This window comes from Carassius gibelio, chromosome A24 (assembly GCF_023724105.1).
Source record: "Carassius gibelio isolate Cgi1373 ecotype wild population from Czech Republic chromosome A24, carGib1.2-hapl.c, whole genome shotgun sequence".
NCBI lineage: Eukaryota > Metazoa > Chordata > Actinopteri > Cypriniformes > Cyprinidae > Carassius > Carassius gibelio.
This window is the reverse complement of record NC_068394.1, coordinates 9,392,357-9,414,544: the sequence shown is the minus strand read 5'-3', so window position 1 is coordinate 9,414,544 and position 22,188 is coordinate 9,392,357. Positions and strand designations below refer to the sequence as shown.

Below are 22,188 nucleotides of genomic sequence, written 5' to 3'. Positions count from 1 at the left end.
GTTAAAACCAATGTGAATATATATTCATAAATCTGCTTCAGCAAATAATTTTAAATAGGCTCTGGACAGAGATTAATTCATTGCTGAATATTGATCTGGACCAATAATCTTATATACTGTAAGGTAAAAGTATTTACAAATGTGCTTAATTAAAATAATATTAAAAGAGAGTGCTTAATTCATCAGTACATATTGATTTGGACCTATAATCTGGAAATACTATAGAAGATCAAATTAAATGATGACAGTTAAAACTAGCGAAACTGACCCCCCCCCCCCCCCCCCACCACCACTTTGCCACTTGCAAAGACATGAATCTGAATATAGTTTTAATGACTTATCAATTATAATAATAATAATAATAATAGAATTAATCTATTTCAGATAGACATTTGAAAAAATTGATCCTTAAGATTAGATCAGATAATAATTATATATATATATATATATATATATATATATATATATATATATATATATATATATATATATATATATATATATATATATATATATTAACACCTATATATTAATTATTATATATATATATATAAGCACTGAGCTATAAAAACTAAATGTCTGTATATGCTTTACAAATATGCTTTTTTAAAATATCACAAAGGCACTGGATAGTGATTAATTCATAAGTGCATTTTAGTTTGTCGTTCTGCATTGCGTTATTACCACTAGGTGGCAGTAATGCAGTTAGGCAAAATAAGGCCCATAAGGGAGCGTTTTATGACCAGCAAGCAGCCATTGACGGTCACAGGTGCTCGGATGCTCATTTCACTGCTGCCTGTTTGGATGTGGTCGGCTGCACCTTAGTAAATAGCTGTCAGACTGATACTGAACACAGATCAAGGCTGGCACATTTTTCATTGGAATTCAATCAAATCAACAGACCTTCCTTCATTCATCTTGGAGAGAATTATTTGAGTGTCATTTTATATAGCTCTGTTACTGTGGAATTATAGACCGTAGCCTATATAGTCCATCAGATGTAAGCTGCAGCTTTGGATGTATTGGATTTGGCACACGGTAGCTGTCTCGTCTGAGCCTGGGCCTTGTTCTCTGAATGATGAGAACAGACTATGATAAATGTGACAGTGTCACTTTCACCCCAGCTATAATGGGGTCCACATCTCTGAGCTGGTTTGTAAAATAAAAAAAACTGAACTAATTTCTTTGTTTACCACAGGGGACCTAAATATGCCCGGGGTGTTTATTTGCTGTCATTTTTTATCCATATTCCAAATTTCTATTTCACTTTATAGTCCCTCGTTTGCTCTTGTTTCTGATTTCTGACCTCATATCTCACCAGTGTGAGAGAAACTGGGGCAAGTTGTCACAAGGCAATGTACCTCAAAAATCTAATTAGACAAAATTTGTTTTCTCTAGCAGTGGATATGTGTCACGGTCTTACGCTGCCTGAAGGAATACGGAGTCGAGGATAAACGGAATAAGGCTTTTAATATATCCAACACAGGGGATATCCAACATGGAGCACAGAGGTAGACACACGTAAGTAGCCAGTGGTCACAAGTGAGTAACAAGTGAAGACCCGACAAAACAGAACTGAAAGGACAAGGCTTAAGTACAACAGATAATTGGGGAAACACAGGTGGATGGAATCATTAAATTAACAGGGACATGGAACACATGAGGAAGATAATAGACACCTGGGAACTAATCAAACTAAACACGGAAGACAGAAACTGGGTCACGGGCAAAAACAAGCTAAATGAGTCCAGGTGTGTGACAGTACTCCCCCCTCCCGGTAGGTGCGTCCTCGCACCGTAGAAACAACAGAGGGAGGCATGGGTGGGAACCTGGGAGGAGGTTCCGGTGGAGGACGGACTCCCAGGAGGGGGCCAGCAGACAGGGACCACAGAAGGAGGAGCCAAGGAGGAGACGACGGAGGAAGGAGCCAGGGAGGAGACAGGAGCAGGAGGAGCCAGATGGTCCACCAGAGACCAGCCAGGACGGAGATCCAAGGTGGGGTCGACGGCGGGAGGAGCCATGGTGAAGGAAGGGTCGACGACACCAGGGGGCCGACAGGCGGAGACTGCACCGCTGGGTGAGGAGCCCAAGATGGAGCAGCACAGCCGCAGAGCCAGGGTGACGTCGAGGATCCGGAGGGCCTAGGTGGAGCTGAAGGCTCAGGCGACCAAGGCAGAGGCGGGGTCCTGGCAGACCGCTGTGGAGCCGGAGTGACCGAGGATGGAGGTGGAACTGGAGGGAAGGAGGAGCCTGACAGAGCCGGAGGGATGGAGTGACGAGGTGGAACCAGAGGAGAGGAGTCCCGAGGTGGCGGATGGTCGACGACTGACCAAGGTGGAGCCGGAGGGACGAGGGAGCCCGGTGGAGCAGGTGGGATGACAGGCCACGGTGGAGACGAGGGAGCTAAGAGCCAAGGCGGAGCCGCTGGGTCGAAGGACCGAGGAGGAGTCCAGGGCTCGGAGGCTGGAGGCGGAGACAGGGCCTTAACACGCCAAGGCGGAGCTGGAGACTGGCAGTCCAGCGGCGAACCACCGCGCCCCGATGGCGCGGACTGAGGGTGAGCTGCGGGACTGACTGGCACCAGCAGGGATGACGAGGAACTGGCTGGTCTAGGAGGAGGAGAGAGGAGAAGGATGGGGGGAACGACAGGAGGATCAGGGCTGGAAGGAACCAGCGGAAGTGGAGCAGAAGGACCAGCAGGTTTGGGAGGAGGTGGGAGAGGGAGGCTGGGAGGGAATACAGGAGACACAGAAGATTCAGGGCTGGGCGGAACCAGTGGTGAAACAGAAAAATCATGGCTGGGCGGAACCAGCGGAGACACAGAAGATTCAGAGCTGGGCGGAACCAGCGGAGACACAGAAGATTCAGAGCTGGGCGGAACCAGCGGAGACACAGAAGATTCAGAGCTGGGCGGAACCAGCGGAGACACAGAAGATTCAGAGCTGGGCGGAACCAGCGGAGACACAGAAGATTCAGAGCTGGGCGGAACCAGCGGAGACACAGAAAACTCAGGGCTGGGCGTAACCAGCGGAGAAACAGAAAACTCAGGGCTGGGCGTAACCAGCGGAGAAACAGAAAACTCAGGGCTGGGCGTAACCAGCGGAGAAACAGAAAACTCAGGGCTGGGCGGAACCAGCGGAAATGGAGCAGAGGAAATGACTGGATGAGGTAGGAGTGGGAGACTGAGAGGGTATACAGGGGAATCAGGGCTGGACGGAACCAGCGGGGAAACAGGAAAATTAGGGATTACCTCCATAGACCAGTCCATCAGATCCAGAGCTTGCTCCATATGACCTTCAGAGACTGTATACAGCTCACCCTCAGTCGCAGGAGTGTGGGCAGGGCTTTCCTCCACGCCCTCGATCTCCACGAGGACTCCCACGATGCACGGTGTTGCCGGCTCACACACCTGGTCAGTCGCGCTCTCGAGATCCTGTTCCCTGTCGGTGAATGGCTCGGGCTCTGCGGCTGCAGTGGGCTCTGGCTCCGTGTAGCGAGTTGGTGGCTGGCTGGTCTCTGGGTCGGGAGTGGGACTGGCGAGATCCTCTATGGGGCAGATGGTGAAAGATGAGCCATTTCTCGCCAGAGTCCACTCCACGAATGCGGCGAAATCCTCTCGAGGACCATCTTCGGACGACAACGCTCTGCATTTGGAGTTCAGGCTGGTGTTGTAGAAGGTGCAGAGCGCGCCGTCCGGGTAGCTGGTGGCATTAGCTAATAGGAAAAACTGTCTGGTATGGTCCTCAAGAGAACGTCCTTCCTGCTTCAGCAGGAGGATGAGGAATTCGGGACGATAGAGGGGATCCATAGACACTAAGAAAAGAAAAGACTGTGAAAAAACAAAAGCAAAACGGAGGGAAGAACACGCAGTTTTCTATTTTCTCTTTTTCTGGTCGGGTCTTCTGTCACGGTCTTACGCTGCCTGAAGGAATACGGAGTCGAGGATAAACGGAATAAGGCTTTTAATATATCCAACACAGGGGATATCCAACATGGAGCACAGAGGTAGACACACGTAAGTAGCCAGTGGTCACAAGTGAGTAACAAGTGAAGACCCGACAAAACAGAACTGAAAGGACAAGGCTTAAGTACAACAGATAATTGGGGAAACACAGGTGGATGGAATCATTAAATTAACAGGGACATGGAAAACATGAGGAAGATAATAGACACCTGGGAACTAATCAAACTAAACACGGAAGACAGAAACTGGGTCACGGGCAAAAACAAGCTAAATGAGTCCAGGTGTGTGACAATATGTTGGTTCCCAACCAAGCTGAAAAACTTTGAAAAACAGTTCATTAAGCATTTATTAATCTTCATGTTAAATAATTTACTAATACACTATTAAAATCAAAAGTTGTAACTGTTAACATTATTTAATTGACCTGGGCAGACATGAACTTACAATTAACAGCTGAATGAAGTTAACAAAGGATTAATAAATATGTAACAGATGAATTGCTCATTGATAGTTGATTTTAGTTACTGCACTATAACCAATGGGACTAAACTGTAACTGAGTGTAAGTGGTAACAAAAATAATTTTAGTCAACTAAGAATATTAACTTATATAAACTTATTTATTAACTTATAGGACAAGTATATTTTTCAAAAATAGGGGCAAATTGTCACATTTTTATTGGAGATTTTTTTTGGAAGTTATGATGTGTTTTTAGAAATGTTATTCACCAAAAAAAAAAAAAACTTGATATTTTAGGTAGTAACCTTTAACATTTTACTGTTATTCATTCAATTATATTATTTCCTAGTTCTATACAGTTTATCTTACATTTTATGTATTATTTCTTTGTCATTCTGTTTTCAGGCAGGTAATTGCAAGTTCCAGTGTGACAAATAACTTTATTTTGAGATTATTACATTTAAATGTATGTTTATTAGATATTTCTCTGACCTAATAATAGACGAGTTAATGGCAGCACATCTGGATGACGATGACAACATGTCCCGTTATTGGGTTATTGGCTCTAGTGCTGTTAACAGGTCCTCTGGGTCTGTCGCAGGTAACAGCTATCCTCAGACAGTCGTTGGTGATCACAGCATGAGCGGGAACAGTGGAGACCGAAAACGCCAGCAGAACACGAATACATTTAGAGCTTTGACACGATTTACAATTGGGCTTTTCGAGAAGTTATTTTATTCTATCACCTACTTGGATTTACCTCACAATTAAGCACTGAACTAATGGGAACAAAGATGTTTCGTGCGTAAAAGACCTCCTGGAGACGAAGTGAAGCTCGTCTCACGATTGTAACCACCCGGGCGAATCAAGGTCTGTGGGAAACCATTTGTGTACTGCCTGCACGGAGTTATTCAATGCACAAAGGCATCGTATGAAAGTATTTCTGGAGCTGTGCATTAATAAGTCTCACGTACGCTATGCTCGCCCGGCGCGCGGTAAATATGGAGTCCCTTTCTCAGCACCAACGGCTTGCGCCAAGAGCTACTGGACCGACAAGTTTCATCTCAAAGAAAGTGCATCCAGGTGTGGTTCTGTTTCGGTTCTACGGTGGAGAAGCATAACAGGTAGACATTGTGTAATCTGCTGCTTGAATTAAGCACGGAATGTTAATCGATTAATGCATGCGTTCACACTGGCTTTCACCAGCATTTTTTTTTTTTTTTACTTTTTTTTTTTAATTATTATTTATTTTAGTATTATTATTTATTGTTTCGTCTATGAGTGACTTGATATCAGCACTGGGGAAGAAAAATGCTTTTTGATCTGCAGTGCATTTTAGAGCATCAGTTATCATCCATGTTGAAGATTTGTTATTTAGTTAAACTTTGAGATGAATTGATTTTTTTTTATTAGGGCCCGAGCCAATGGGCGCAGGGCCCTATTGTTCCCCTAAGGATTATTAGGGCTCAAGCCCGAAGGGGCGAAGAGCCCTATTGTTCCCCTAAGGATTATTCTTTTTCTTATTATTATTAGGGCTCAAGCCCGAAGGGGCGAAGAGCCCTATTGTTCTTCTAAGGATTATTAGGGCTCAAGCCCAAAGGGCGAGAGGCCTATTGTTTTCCTTAGGATTATTTTTTATTATTATTATTATTAGGGCTCAAGCCCAAAGGGCGAGAGGCCTATTGTTTTCCTTAGGATTATTTTTTATTATTATTATTATTATTAGGGCTCAAGCCTGGAGGGCGAGAGCCCTATTGTTTTCCTTAGGATTATTAGGGCTCAAGCCCAAAGGGCGAGAGGCCTATTGTTTTCCTTAGGATTATTTTTTATTATTATTATTATTATTTAGGGCTCAAGCCCAAAGGGCGAGAGGCCTATTGTTTTCCTTAGGATTATTTTTTATTATTATTAGGGCTCAAGCCTGGAGGGCGAGAGCCCTATTGTTTTCCTTAGGATTATTATTTTTTTTTTTTTTTTTTATTCTTCTAATTTTTTTCCAAGGTTTCGGGGGCTTTTGGGGTCCTTAACATACTCAAAAACTCTTGAAAATTGGCACACACCTTGGAACCTGCGGCCATTAGGGCCGGGCAGAGTCTGATACACGGGCGTGGCACAGGGGCTCTACAGCGCCCCCTGTAGTACTGAGGGCCATATATCATGCATACTTGCACGTATACATATGAAACTTGGTACATATATATAACTCATCAAACCAAACAACTTTCACACTGCATGTCATAAGCTCCGCCCAACAGGAAGTTGGCTATTTAGGGTTTTATGAAAAACACATGCTCTGGAATTTGATATACTCCTCTGAGGAACTCCACCCGTTCACCACAAAACTCGGTGAACACGATCTCAAGACATTGGGGATGCTAAATTGCGAAGAGATTTTTGATATCTCGAACGGTTTGCCCGTGGCGAGGCGTTGAAATTATGGCGAGAAATGAGAAACAGGAAATGTCTAATAACATCCACATACATTTCCTGAATTTGATCAAACTTAATTTGTTTGTTCGTTGTATGATACCGATCGTATATATGTGACTATTAGGAGTCAAAGTTATAGCGCCACCAACTGGCAGCAGGAAGTGAATCATTTTCAAAACTCTTTGAATTCAGCATCTTATTTTTACTCGATTTGCTTCAAACTTCATCAGAATAATGACAAAACACGGCCGAAGAAAATCTGTTGTGGGGATATTGATATCTAATATAGTGTTGCCATGGCAACGTGTCAAACTTGAATGTTCTGTTCTGATGATTTTTAGGCAGACAACAAGCTCAGATTTACATGAAACTCGAAACAGATATCAGTATTAAAGATAGCTAAACCATGGCAAAAGCTTTGAAAAGGGCGTGGAAGAGGCACTCTATAGCGCCACCTTTTGTCAAAAGTGGGGGGGGTTAGTTTTAGCTACAGACACCAAACTTGGTACATAAATTGTTCTTATCAAGACGGACAACTTTCTAATTCACAGTCATAAGCTACGATCAACAGGAAATCGGCTATTTTGATTTGAATGTGTATTTTTGAGATTTTACAGTTGTAAAATTAATGAATACTCCTCACAGGGGAAGTACACTATACACACAAAACTTTGTCTACATGAAGAAAAAACATCGAGGAACTTAAATTGCGAACAGATTTTGGTTAGCTTGAACGGTTTTGTCGTGGTGATTTTTTGAAATGACAGTAAAAAGTGAAACATTAATCGTCTTCTATTTTTAAATTGCAGCTTCCAAAACTTTAAAAAACATTTTTCATTTAGAAAACCAGTGATTCTGAGGAAATATGCATAGTTTCATGACTTTACAGCGCTGTATGATTAAAAGAAAATTAAAAAACTGTCAGACATCTGATCTCACTCTGTCACTCTGTTTGAGGAATGTATGAGTGCTGACTGTGTGTGTGTGTGAGTGTGAGTGGGGGAGGGGTGTGAGCTGAGTGGCAGACAGACAGAGAGAGAGAGAGAGAGAGAGAGAGAGAGACTTAAACATCTCTTTAATCACCAGAAAAAAAAAACTGTTTTTTAAATTGTTATTTTTTTGTTGTTGTTGCTAATTGTGCTGTTTTCATTACAGCTTAAGAAATATCTTAGGCCTTATCCTTTTCTGACAGTTTCAGGGATTAAAAAAATCCTAAAAAACCTTATTTGTGCTGCAAATAATAATTTCAAACTCATTTGATACTGACCTCTGACACCCTGTGACATGACATTTATTTGAATTTACATAATCTCAAGGATGTAACAGTAAAACTGTTCAGCTCATAGATGAAGACTAAGCTGTAATGCAAGCAGAACTATTTCACAAATGCTTATAGGTTAATGAAATCATAACAAAACACTTTTAAATTATTTAAGGATTTGGTAACACTTTAAAATAATGTCTCAATTGTTAACATTAGTAAATGCATTGGTAACACTTCATAATAGCTGCAATTCTTAGCTAAGCATTAGTAAATAGTCAGTTCATGCTTTATATAGCCTTCTCCCAAAATTAATATTTTAGTAAGCATTTTATAAATACAGCTATAATTTAATTGTTCATGGTTTATATGCACATTTATTTTGAGGAGATTAAAGGCTGTAATCTTCCTAAAAAAATGTAAAATAAAAAATAAAATAAATAAAATAAACAAACACAGAACTCATAAATATTTATTTCAAGATGCAATAAAAGAAAACTGTATACTTGAATTTATATATATATATATATATATATATATATATATATATATATATATATATATATACACACACACACACACAATTGCATAAGTTTATATTGAACATTTTTTATCAAGTGTACAGCTAATAATAGTAATAATAATAATGCATTTTATTTAGTTTTAGCTACAGACACCAAACTTGGTACATAAATTGTTCTTATCAAGACGGACAACTTTCTAATTCACAGTCATAAGCTACAACCAACAGGAAGTCCACTATTTTGATTTGAATATGGATTTTTGGGAAGATTATTTTGTGAATTAATGAATGCTCCTCACAGGGGAAGTACACTATACACACCAAACTTTTTCTACATGAAGAAAAAACATTGAGGAACTTAAATTGCGAACAGATTTTGGTTAGCTTGAACTGTTTTGTCGTGGTGATTTTTTGAAATGACAGTAAAAAGGGAAACATTAATTGTCTTGTATGTTTAAATTGCAGCTTCCAAACACTTCAAAGCATTTGTCCATACAGAGATCAAATCATTCTGAGGAAATATGCATAGTTTCACGACTTTACAACACTGTATGGATAAAAGAAAATGTGAAAACTGTCAGACTTCTCAACTGACATGATCTCACTCTGGCCACTCTGTCTGTGTGAGGAAAGGGAGGGGGAGAGGGAGGGGGAGTGTGAGGGGGTTGGTGACTGTGAATTTTTGGTGATTGACAGTGTATGTGGACTGTAGGGAGGGGCTGTCTGGCAGAGAGAGAGAGAGAGAGAGAGAGAGAGAGAGAGAGAGACCTAATCATCCCTTTAATAATCAGGAAAAAAAATCTGTATTTTAAATTGTTATTGTTTTTGTTGTTGCTAATGGTGGCGTTTTTTTCCTTTAATTACAGGTTAAGAAATCTCTTAGGCCTTATCCTTTTCTGACAGTTTTAGGGATTTAAAAACATCCTAATAATCCTTATTTGTGCTGCAAATAATAATTTCAAACTCATTTGATACTGACCTATGACATTCTGTGACATGACATTTATTAATCTCATGGATGTAACAGTAAAACTCTTCAACTGACAGATAAAGCTGCAATGCAAGCAAAACTATTTCACAAATGCTTATAGGTAATTAAAATCATTACAAAACACTAATAAATTATTTAAGGATTTGGTAACACTGTAAAATAATGTCTAATTTGTTAACATTAGTAAATGCATTGGTAACACTTTATAATAACTGCACTCATTAGCTAAGCATTAGTAAATAGTTCATGATTATAAATCCTTTTCCCTTAATAATAGATTAGATTAGATTAGATTAGATTCAACTTTATTGTCACTGCACATGTAGGTACAAGGCAACGAAATGCAGTTAGCATCTAACCAGAAGTGCAATAAGCAGTAAGTACAGAATAAAGGTCTATAATATGTACAATAACTATACAGGTAAGTATTATGGACATAATTTACAGATATTAAATACTATATGCACGATATACAGATAGGTGTACTATGAACATACTATACAGATGGATTATGTAAAAGTGTATGTACACTATAGGCAGAACTATGAACATAATTTACAGTACAATGTGCAGTGCAATGGACAGTAAAGTGCATAGAAAATATTACAATGTGCAAATGGATTATACAGTGTTCCTGGATGAACAGACAGTAGTGCAGGTAATAAGTTACTGTTTTTGCTTGTTGTGAATAAATAAATAAATCAGTCAGAGTGTTGAAGAGGGGGAGGAGTCTATGTGTGGTGTGGGGGGTGTTGAGGGGTGTCAGAGGGCAGAGTTCAGCAAGGAGACAGCTTTAGGGAAAAAGCTGTTCCTGAATCTTGTGGTCCTTGTCCGGAGGCTCCTGAAACGCCTCCCGGAGGGCAGGGGGTTAAACAGTCCGTGGTCAGGGTGAGAGGAGTCCTTCAGAATGCTGCGAGCTCGACGTAGACAGCGTTTCCTCTGGATGTCCTCAAGAGCAGGAAGTGGTGTCCCTGTGATGCGCTGGGCAGTTTTCACCACCCTCTGCAGTGCCTTGCGGTCAGCCACTGAACAGTTCCCATACCAGACTGTGATGCAACTAGTCAGGATGCTCTCGATCGCACACCGGTAGAAGTTAACCAGGATGGATGAAGACAGCTGGTTCTTCTTCAGTGTCCTGAGGAAGAAAAGGCGCTGGTGAGCCTTCTTGACCAGGCTGGAGGTGTTTGTGGCCCAGGACAGTTCCTCCGAGATGGTGGTTCCCAGGAACTTGAAGCTGGAGACACGTTCAACAGCCAGCCCGTTAATGTGGATGGGGTCATGCGTGCTTCCATTCTTCTTCCTGAAGTCCACAATGAGCTCCTTGGTCTTATTGGTGTTAAGGAGCAGGTTATTGTCAGCGCACCATGTGGCCAGGTGCTGTACGGTCATACGGTCAATAGTCATTATTAAGCAGTAATACATCTATAAATAAATTGTTCTTGGTTTAATTAAAAGCACATATATTACAAAGGAGATTAAAGTCTCAGTTGTCTCATAAAATAAATAAATAAACCCAACCCAGTTTGATTCAGAATTCAGAAATATTTATTTCAAGATGCAATAAAATGAAACTGTACACTTAAATAGCTTTTGAGCGATTCTTGAAGGATTAGCATCACCTCCTCTTGTACGATGGTTTGAGGAATATATCTTCCAGATAGTACCACCACTCCCTATATGCAGAGTATGCAGTCTTCGTAGGGCACCAACTCCCAGAGGGGGCACCATCCCAGTTGCTTTAAAAAAAAACAAAAAAAAAACATGCGCCACTCTCCCATCCGCGCTCGCGACCGCTCACACCTCATGTTTGCGGCTGAATGTTCGTAATTGATGGATGGACATCTATGCCTGGGTATAGGACATCAGCAATCCGACACAGAGAAAAGAAAACTAAAAAAAAAAAAAAAAAAAAAGGCATAAAGCTGTCTTGACAGTGGACATTCAAGAGTCTCAAATTTAGGGCCGGTCTCTAAAGTTACATGTGATATTGTTATACACTTTTCTAACGTCAGTAGCATTTGAAGAGAATTACTTACAAAAACAACTGTAATTGTTCATCTAGGTGACAGCTATAATGCACAATTAATTTGAATGTTTGATATTTATTACAACAAACTGTAAGTCATATGTAAATTTGCTACTTTTTCACATGGGCTCAAAAGCAAATTTGAAGCTCAATAGCATTTGAGAAGAAAGACTTGCAGTCACAAAACAATTGTTTCATATAGGTGTCAGCTATAATGCACACCTTATACGTTTTTTTTAAATATAAAAATAATGTGTTACTAAAGTTATATAAATTGTTCTGTGTATGTGATTTCAAAGTCTAGATTGGTCGGATTAACCCTTTAACTGCCGCATTCCTTAAAACTTGATTGTCAGAGGGTTACTGTAAATGCTTATGCCCGCTGGGCACAGTTTTCCCGATGCCACCGGGGTGGCGTTGCACTGATGGCTTGAGCCCGACATCGCTGCTTGCAGCTATATTTATTATTATTATTATTATTATTATTATTTTTTTCCAACGTCTCGGGGGCTTTTGGGGCCCTTAACGTGCTTAAAAAGTCTTGAAAATTGGCACACAGATTGGAACCTGCGGCCATTAGGGCCGGGCAGAGACTGATACACGGGCGTGGCACAGGGGCTCTACAGCGCCCCCTGGAATATGGAGGGCCATATATCATACATTCTTGCTCGTAGACGTATGAAACTCGGTACACATATAAATCTCATCAATCCAAACAACTTTTGTATTGCATATCATAGGCTCCGCCCAACAGGAAGTTGGCTATTTAGGGTTTAGTATTCAAATTTTTCGTCAAAGTTGTGGGGGCTTTGGGGGTCCTTAACATACTCAAAAACTCTTGAAAATTTGCGCACACTTTGGAATCTGTGGCCTTTAGGAGCCTGCAGAGGCTGGGACCCGGGCGTGGCACAGGGGCTCTATGGCGCCCCCTGGAACACAGTCATAAATGTTGATGTATAGCTCACACATACTTGCACATATTCATATGAAACTCAGTACACATATAGATCTCATCGTGCCGAACAACTTTCATATTGCATGTCATAGGCTCCACCCAACAGGAAGTCAGCTATTTAGAGTTATGTAAAAAGCGCATGCTCTGGAATTTGAAATACTTGTCATAGGTTTTTTTCTCGATTGCCGCCAAACTCGGTCAACATGATCTCAAGACACTGGGGATGAAAAATTGCCAGGGGATTTTTGATATCTCGAACGGTTTGCTCGTGGCGAGGCGTTGAAATTATGGCGAGAAATGAGAAACAGGAAGTGTCTAATACCATCCACATACAGTTCCTGATTTTAATCAAACTTCATCAGATTATTCGTTGTATGATGTCGATCGCATATATGTGACTATTAGGAGTCAAAGTTATAGCGCCACCAACTGGCAGAAGGAAGTGTGTCATTTTCAAAATGATTTGAATTCAGCATCTTATTATTACTCGATTTGCTTCAAACTTCATCAGAATAATGTTAAAACACAGCCGATATAAATCTGCAAGGGGGATATTGATATCTAAAAAATTGTTGGCGTGGCAACATGTCAAACTGGAATACTTCTCAGGTGATTTTGAGGCAAATAACATACTTAGAATTTCACAAAACTCTGAACACACATCAGTATTTCTGATAGGAACTTAAATTGTGAATGGATTTTGGATAGCTTGAATGGTTTTGCCGTGGTGATTTTTTTAAATGACCTTACAAACGGAATCATTATTGTATTTTTAAATTGCAGCTTCCAAACACGTCAAAGAATTTTTTCATACAGATGAAAAAGTCATTCTGAGGAAATATGCATAGTTTCAAGACTTTACAACACTGTATGGATAACAGAAAATTAAAAAACTCTCAGACATCTCATCTCACTTTGTCCCTCTGTTTGAGTATGTGTGCTTCAGACTTCCATTGTCTGAGAGAAATTGCGCCCCTACAGGTGCAATTACCGGACTTTTACTTTCACTTTTAAATCGGTTAAAAATACAAATAAATACTTAGATTTAATTCACACTGACAAGCTAAACCAACATATCTGATTATTACCGGTTCAGGGCTCATGGATAAATTATTTCTGGCCAGAGATATGTGAGAAATAGGAGAGATGAATCACCGCTGTGATCACAAGCGTCTGGAGTAAAGAGCTCAGAGAAAACGAATTTATTCCTGTTTTAAAGCTTTTAAAAATAAATTATTACAGCGATATCACACAATCAACCAATTAGAACACACCAAGAGCTAAATTCAGATGTTTTTGAACTGTTTGTGTGAAAATGAAATATTTGTGGCTGCCTATCTGAAATCACGCCTCCGATCAGCGCGTACAGTGTCGAGCTCAAAACAAACGAATTTATTCTTGTTTAAGAGCTTTTTTAAATAAAACATTACCACAAATGCACACAATAAACCCATTGTAACACATCAAGAGGTAAATGCAGGTGTTTGTGACCCGTTTAAGTGCGCAAGACTATTTGAAAGCGAGACTGGCAGAATAACATGTATCTCTCGAGCTGCAGGATTCTGGCTTTCGTCGTACGAACGAACACATAACGGACAAGATTATTTCAAAATACATAATAGCTTGGCGACTATAAACGAAAACAGCCACGTGAACATAAACTGTTGAGAAATATATCTGAAGTGGATCTACTGGATTTTAATATTAAGTGACCGCATATACCAGCTGCTTCTGTCTTCAATTTTAATCTATATAAAAAATTAAACTCATTCATCTTGGCTGCTTTTTTAATGTGTGTACGTATTTATTTATTTATTTATTATTTTGCTCTAACAAGAATTAATCTATATTTAATTAAATCAATTACATTTTATTTTACATTTGATTTGTCCATATCTGCATCTAAACGCCTAAAAACCTAAAACATGCTCTATTATACTATTGTTAGCAATTTCTTTATCGTCCAATTTATCTGGTGTACACACTTTTATTTTCATAATAAACTTGTTTGTTAGATTATACACAGTTACAGTGGTCTATAATAAATATTAACAGGTTTTATTCAAGCTGTTTAGAATGATTGCAGTAGGCTAATTTTTTTTAATGTAAATCCAAAAAAAAAAAAAAAAAAAAAAAAAAAAAAACATTGGAAAACAATGACTGTTGTACTTTTTTATACATTTTGTATAATTTCATAGTTTATGCATTATAGTTATAAAACAAATAAATGTAGCCAATCACATAGAAATCTTAGGCCTTATCCTTTTCTGACAGTTTTAGGGATTTTTAAAAATCCTAAAAAACCCTAATTTGTGCTGCAAATAATAATTTCAAACTCAAAAAGTAAATAGTCAGTTCATGCTTTATAAAGCCTTGTCCCAATATTAATAGTCAGTAGTAAGCAGTTTATAAATACAGCTATAAATAGCTTGTTTTTGGTTTATAAGCACATTTATTAAAAAGGAGAGTAAAGGATCAGTTATCTTCCTATGAAAAATAAAAGATAAAAATAAACAAACAACAACACAGATTGATACAGAACAGAAAAATAAATTTTATTGTGGATTTATGATAAAATCAGCCTGTAAATGAATTCATACTCCTCCTCATACTACTCCATACTCCTTTTTCAACATGATGCCAATATACTGAGATGTTAAATTGTGAATGGGTTTAGGATAGCTTAAATGGTGTTGCCATAGAGATTTATTAATGTAACATAAAAAAATACAATAGTTATTTTACTATATCTTTAAAATTTTTCATTCTAACTCTTCATAATTTTTTATATAAGTAGAAGTCCTCATTTGAAGGAAGCACAGTAAGTTTCATAGCTTTTTCATTTTCAAGAGCCAGCCTAAAATTAAAACTATCATAACTTATAAATCAAGCTTGCAATTCTTAGTACCAATAATGGTCACCAGAGGGAGCTATAGGATTACTTTTAAATAATTATTGTAGAAACGAGTATGATTTAAATAATTTATAGAAATCTTTCAAATAAAATAATATGTATTTTAGGAATTTTACTGATAAAAATGACCCTCACTTAATTAGAATAACAAGCTGAAGTATTGTGAACTGTATATTAAGAATAATTCTTTATAGGCTTTATGGACAGATAACGTTTTGAGTGACTCTTGAAGGATCAGCACCACATCCTCTTTTACCACTGTTTAAAGAACTAATCTTACAGAACAGGTGTGAATGAATTTTGGATAGCTTGAATGGTTTTGTCGTGGTGATTTTTTGAAATAATAGTAAAAAAGGAACCAGTAAATGTCTTTTTATTTTTTTTAAAGTGCAGCTTCTAAACACTTAAAAAAAAATGTACACATAAAAGACAAGTCATTCTGAGGCATATTTCCTCAGAATGACTGGTCTCATGACAATAGTTTCATGACTATACAACACTATATGGATGATAGAAAATAAAAAAACTATCATACATCTAATGTCACTCAGTCCCACTGTCACTGTGGGTAGTGTGTGTGTGTGTGTGTGTGTTTGTGTGTGTGTTAAGTGAATTAGGTGTGAAACTATCAGGGTGCATTTAGTCTCCAGCGCCAACATTTTACAGAACTGCCACTTTCCTGGAGTCTCCAGAATTACTCGGTGTCCGGCTCTGAGAGACTTAAGATCCCAAAAAATGATTTAATTAGAATACCATGAAGTATTGTGAAATACTATATATAAAGACTTTATATATAGGCTTTATGAACAGATTAGAGTGACTCGTGAAGGACCAGCACCACCTCCTCTTGTTCGATGGTTTGAGGAGTATATCTTCCAGAATCCAGGATTAAGATTTAAGAGCTCATTTTTATTCCACCTCCTTTCCTGAAAGTCTGTCTTGCAGAATTGACTAAAAATTAATCTTCACATTATTTCCTAATTATTTTGCAATTCTTTTTGTCAGTTCTTCTTGACCTGTTTTTCTCTTCCAGCTTTCCTGGACTATTGTATAGCACTCATAAATGATTAAATAAAAAATAATGGTAGTTATTAAGATTGATATGGTTTGGAATTGGTAAAAAATGCTTGGAAAAAAATCACAATAAAACAATGTTTTAATGTTTAAGTTTGGAATATTAACTGACATGAATGAATGCTATATAAACATTGTTCATGTTAACATAATGTTTATGAATGGAATCTTATTGTAAAGTGTTACTAAAGTTATATATATATATATATTGTTCTGTGAATGTGATTTTAAAGTCTAGATGATTCGGATTAACCCTTTAACTGCCATATCCTTTAAAACCTCACTGCCAGAGGGATATTGTGAATGCATGTGCCCGCTGGGCACAGTTTACCTGATGCCACCGGGGTGGCGATGGCACTGGTGGCTTGAGCCCGCCATCGCTGCTTGCAGCTATATTATTATTATTATTATTATTATTATTATTATTTTTTTCCAACGTCTCGGGGGCTTTTGGGGCCCTTAACGTGCTTAAAAAGTCTTGAAAATTGGCACACAGATTGGAACCTGCGGCCATTAGGGCCGGGCAGAGACTGATACACGGGCGTGGCACAGGGGCTCTACAGCGCCCCCTGGAATATGGAGGGCCATATATCATACATTCTTGCTCGTAGACGAATGAAACTCGGTACACATATAAATCTCATCAATCCAAACAACTTTTGTATTGCATATCATAGGCTCCGCCCAACAGGAAGTTGGCTATTTAGGGTTTAGTATTCAAATTTTTCGTCAAAGTTGTGGGGGCTTTTGGGGTCCTTAACATACTCAAAAACTCTTGAAAATTTGCGCACACTTTGGAATCTGTGGCCTTTAGGAGCCTGCAGAGGCTGGGACCCGGGCGTGGCACAGGGGCTCTACGGCGCCCCCTGGAACACAGTCAGAAATGTTGATGAATAGCTCACACATACTTGCACATATTCATATGAAACTCAGTACACATATAGATCTCATCGTGCCGAACAACTTTCGTATTGCATGTCATAGGCTCCACCCAACAGGAAGTCAGCTATTTAGAGTTATGTAAAAAGCGCATGCTCTGGAATTTGAAATACTTGTCATAGGTTTTTTTCTCGATTGCCGCCAAACTTGGTCAACATGATCTCAAGACACTGGGGATGAAAAATTGCCAGGGGATTTTTGATATCTCGAACGGTTTGCTCGTGGCGAGGCGTTGAAATTATGGCGAGAAATGAGAAACAGGAAGTGTCTAATACCGTCCACATACATTTCCTGATTTTAATCAAACTTCATCAGATTATTCGTTGTATGATGTCGATCGCATATATGTGACTATTAGGAGTCAAAGTTATAGCGCCACCAACTGGCAGAAGGAAGTGTGTCATTTTCAAAATGATTTGAATTCAGCATCTTATTATTACTCGATTTGCTTCAAACTTCATCAGAATAATGTTAAAACACAGCCGATATAAATCTGCAAGGGGGATATTGATATCTAAAAAATTGTTGCCGTGGCAACATGTCAAACTGGAATACTTCTCAGGTGATTTTGAGGCAAATAACATACTTAGAATTTCACAAAACTCTGAACACACATCAGTATTTCTGATAGGAACTTAAATTGTGAATGGATTTTGGATAGCTTGAATGGTTTTGCCGTGGTGATTTTTTTAAATGACCTTACAAAGGGAATCATTATTGTATTTTTAAGTTGCAGCTTCCAAAGACGTCAAATAATTTTTTCATACAGATGAAAAAGTCATTCTGAGGAAATATGCATAGTTTCACGACTTTACAACACTGTATGGATAACAGAAAATTAAAAAACTGTCAGACATCTCATCTCACTTCTGTCCCTCTGTTTGAGTATGTGTGCTTAGACTTCCATTGTCTGAGAGAAATAGCGCCCCTACAGGTTCAATTCCCGGACTTTTACTTTCACTTTTAAATCCGTTAAAAATACAAATAAATACTTAGATTTAATTCACACTGACAAGCTAAACCAACATATCTGATTATTACCGGTTCAGGGCTCATGGATAAATTATTTCTGGCCAGAGATATGTGAGAAATAGGAGAGATGAATCACCGCTGTGATCACAAGCGTCTGGAGTAAAGAGCTCAGAGAAAACGAATTTATTCCTGTTTTAAAGCTTTTAAAAATAAATTATTACAGCGATATCACACTATCAACCAATTAGAACACACCAAGAGCTAAATTAAGATGTTTTTGAACTGTTTGTGTGAAAATGAAATATTTGCAGCTGCCTATCTGAAATCACGCCTCCGATCAGCGCTTACAGTGTCGAGCTCAAAACAAACGAATTTATTCTTGTTTAAGAGCTTTTTTAAATAAAATATTACCACAAATGCACACAATAAACCCACTGTAACACAACAAGAGGTAAATGCAGGTGTTTGTGACCAGTTTAAGTGTGCAAGACTATTTGAAAGCGCGACTGGCAGAATAACATATCTCTCGAGCTGCAGGATTCTGGCTTTCGTCGTACGAACGAACACATAACGGACAAGATTATTTCAAAATACATAATAGCTTGGCGACTATAAACGAAAACAGCCACGTGAACATAAACTGGATCTACTGGATTTGAATATTAAAGTGACCACATTTACCACTTGCTTCTGTCTTCAATTTTAATCTATATAAAAAAGGAAACTCATTCGACTTGGCTGCTTTTTTAATGTGTGCGTATTTATTTATTTACCTTTTTATACATTTTGTATAATTTCATAGTTTGTGTATTACAATTATAAAAACAAAAATAAATTTAGCCACTCACATAGAAATAGCTTAGGCCTTAACCTTTTTCTGACAGTTTTAGGGATTTTTAAAAATCCTAAAAAAACCTTATTTGTGCTGCAAATAATAATTTCAAACTCATTTGATACTGACCTATGACATCATGTGACATTATATTTATTTTAACTTACATAATCTCATGGATGTAACAGTAAATCTGTTCAGCTCACAGATCAATACTAAGCTGTAATGCAAGCAGAACTTTCACAAATGCTTATGAGTCATTTAAGGATTTGATAACACTGTAAAATAATGTCTAATTTGTTAACATTAGCAAATGCATTGATAACACTTTATAATAACTGCACTCATTATTAAATAGTCAGTTCATGCTTTATAAAGCCTTGTCCCAATATTAATAGTCAGTAGTAAGCAGTTTATAAATACAGCTATAAATAGCTTGTCCTTGGTTTATAAGCACATTTATTAAAAAGGAGAGTAAGTTATCTTCCTATGAAAAATAAAAGATAAAAATAAACAAACAACAACACAGATTGATACAGAACTCAGAAATTTTATTGTGGATTTATGATAAAATCAGCCTGTAAATGAATTCATACTCCTCCTCATACTACTCCATACTCCTTTTTCAACATTATGCCAAAATACTGAGATGTTAAATTGTGAATGGGTTTAGGATAGCTTAAATGGTGTTGCCACAGAGATTTATTAAAGTAACATAAAAAAATACAATAGTTATTTTACTATATCTTTACAATTTTTCATTCTAACTCTTCATAATTTTTTATATAAGTAGAAGTCCTCATTTGAAGGAAGCACAGTAAGTTTCATAGCTTTATCATTTTCAAGAGCCAGCATAAAATTTAAACTATCATAACTTATAAATCAAGCTTGCAATTCTTAGTACCTATAATGGCCACCTGAGGGAGCTATAGGATTACTTTTAAATAATTATTGGAGAAACGAGTATGATTTAAATAATTTATAGAAATCTTTCAAATAAAATAATATGTATTTTATGTATTTTACTGATAAAATGACCCTCACTTAATTAGAATAACAAGCTGAAGTATTGTGAACTGTATATTAAGAATAATTCTTTATAGGCTTTATGGACAGATACGTTTTGAGTGACTCTTGAAGGTTCAGCACCACATCCTCTTTTACCACTGTTTAAAGAATTAATCTTACAGAACAGGTGTGAATGAATTTTGGATAGCTTGAAGGGTTTTGTCGTGGTGATTTTTTTAAATAATAGTAAAAAAGGAACCAGTAAATGTATTTTTATTTTTTTTAAAGTGCAGCTTCTAAACACTTAAAAAAAAATGTACACATAAAAGACAAGTCATTCTGAGGCATATTTCCTCAGAATGACTGGTCTCATGACAATAGTTTCATGACTATACAACACTATATGGATGATAGAAAATTAAAAAACTATCATACATCTGATGTCACTCAGTCCCACTGTCACTGTGTGTGTGTTAAGTGAATTAGGTGTGAAACTATCAGGGAGCATTTAGTCTCCAGCGCCAACATTTTACAGAACTGCCACTTTCCTGGAGTCTCCAGAATTACTCGGTGTCAGGCTCTGAGAGATCTAAGATTCCAAAAAATGATTTAATTAGAATACCATGAAGTATTGTGAAATACTATATATTAAGACTTTATATATAGGCTTTATGAACAGATTAGAGTGACTCGTGAAGGACCAGCACCACCTCCTCTTGTCCGATGGTTTGAGGAGTATATCTTCCAGAATCCAGGATTAAGATTTAGGAGCTCATTTTTATTCCACCTCCTTTCCTGAAAGTCTGTCTTGCAGAATTGACTAAAAATTAATCTTCACATTATTTCTTAATTATTTTGCAATTCTTTTTGTCAGTTCTTCTTGACCTGTTTTTCTCTTCCAGCTTTCCTGGACTATTGTATAGCACTCATAAATGATTAAATAAAAAAATAATGGTAGTTATTAAGATTGATATGGTTAGGAATTGGTAAAATGTGCTTGGAAAAAAATCACAATAAAACAATGTTTTAATGTTTAAGTTTGGAATATTAACTGACGTGAATGAATGCTATATAAATATTGTTCATGTTAACATAATGTTTATGAATGGAATCTTATTGTAAAGTGTTACTAAAGTTATACATATATATTGTTCTGTGAATGTGATTTTAAAGTCTAGATGATTCGGATTAACCCTTTAACTGCCATATCCTTTAAAACCTCACTGCCAGAGGGATATTGTGAATGCATGTGCCCGCTGGGCACAGTTTACCTGATGCCACCGGGGTGGCGATGGCATTGGTGGCTTGAGCCCGACATCGCTGCTTGCAGCTATATTTTTTTATTATTATTATTATTATTATTATTTTTTTCTAACGTTACGGGGGCTTTTGGGGTCCTTAACATGCTCGAAAACTCTTGAAAATTGGCACACAGATTGGAACCTGCGGCCATTAGGGTCGGGCAGAGACTGATACACGGGCGTGGCACAGGGGCTCTACAGCGCCCCCTGGAATACTGAGGGCCATATATCATACATACTTGCACGTAGACACATGAAACTCGGTACACATGTAGATCTCATTAAACCAAACAACTTTCGTACTGCATGTCATAGGCTCCGCCCAACAGGAAGTTGGCTATTTAGGGTTTATTATTCATATTTTTGGTCAAAGTTGTGGGGGCTTTTGGGGTCCCTAACATACTCAAAAACTCTTGAAAATTTGCGCACACTTTGGAATCTGTGCCCTTTAGGAGCCTGCAGAGGTTGGGACCCGGGCGTGGCACAGGGGCTCTATGGCGCCCCCTGGAACACAGTCATAAATGTTGATGTATAGCTCA

The 22,188-nt window shown here is 38.1% G+C and overlaps 1 protein-coding gene across 1 annotated transcript in view; it reads left to right on the top strand.

The window, feature by feature from the left end:
• Window positions 1-5,062: 5,062 nt before the first annotated feature.
• LOC127945900 (D(3) dopamine receptor-like) overlaps window positions 5,063-22,188 on the top strand; it is a 138,454-nt gene continuing 121,328 nt past the window's right edge. The window contains exon 1 of the mRNA XM_052542012.1: window positions 5,063-5,547. The gene's annotated coding sequence lies outside the window, so the exon portion shown is untranslated. The remainder of the gene's footprint in view (window positions 5,548-22,188) is intronic.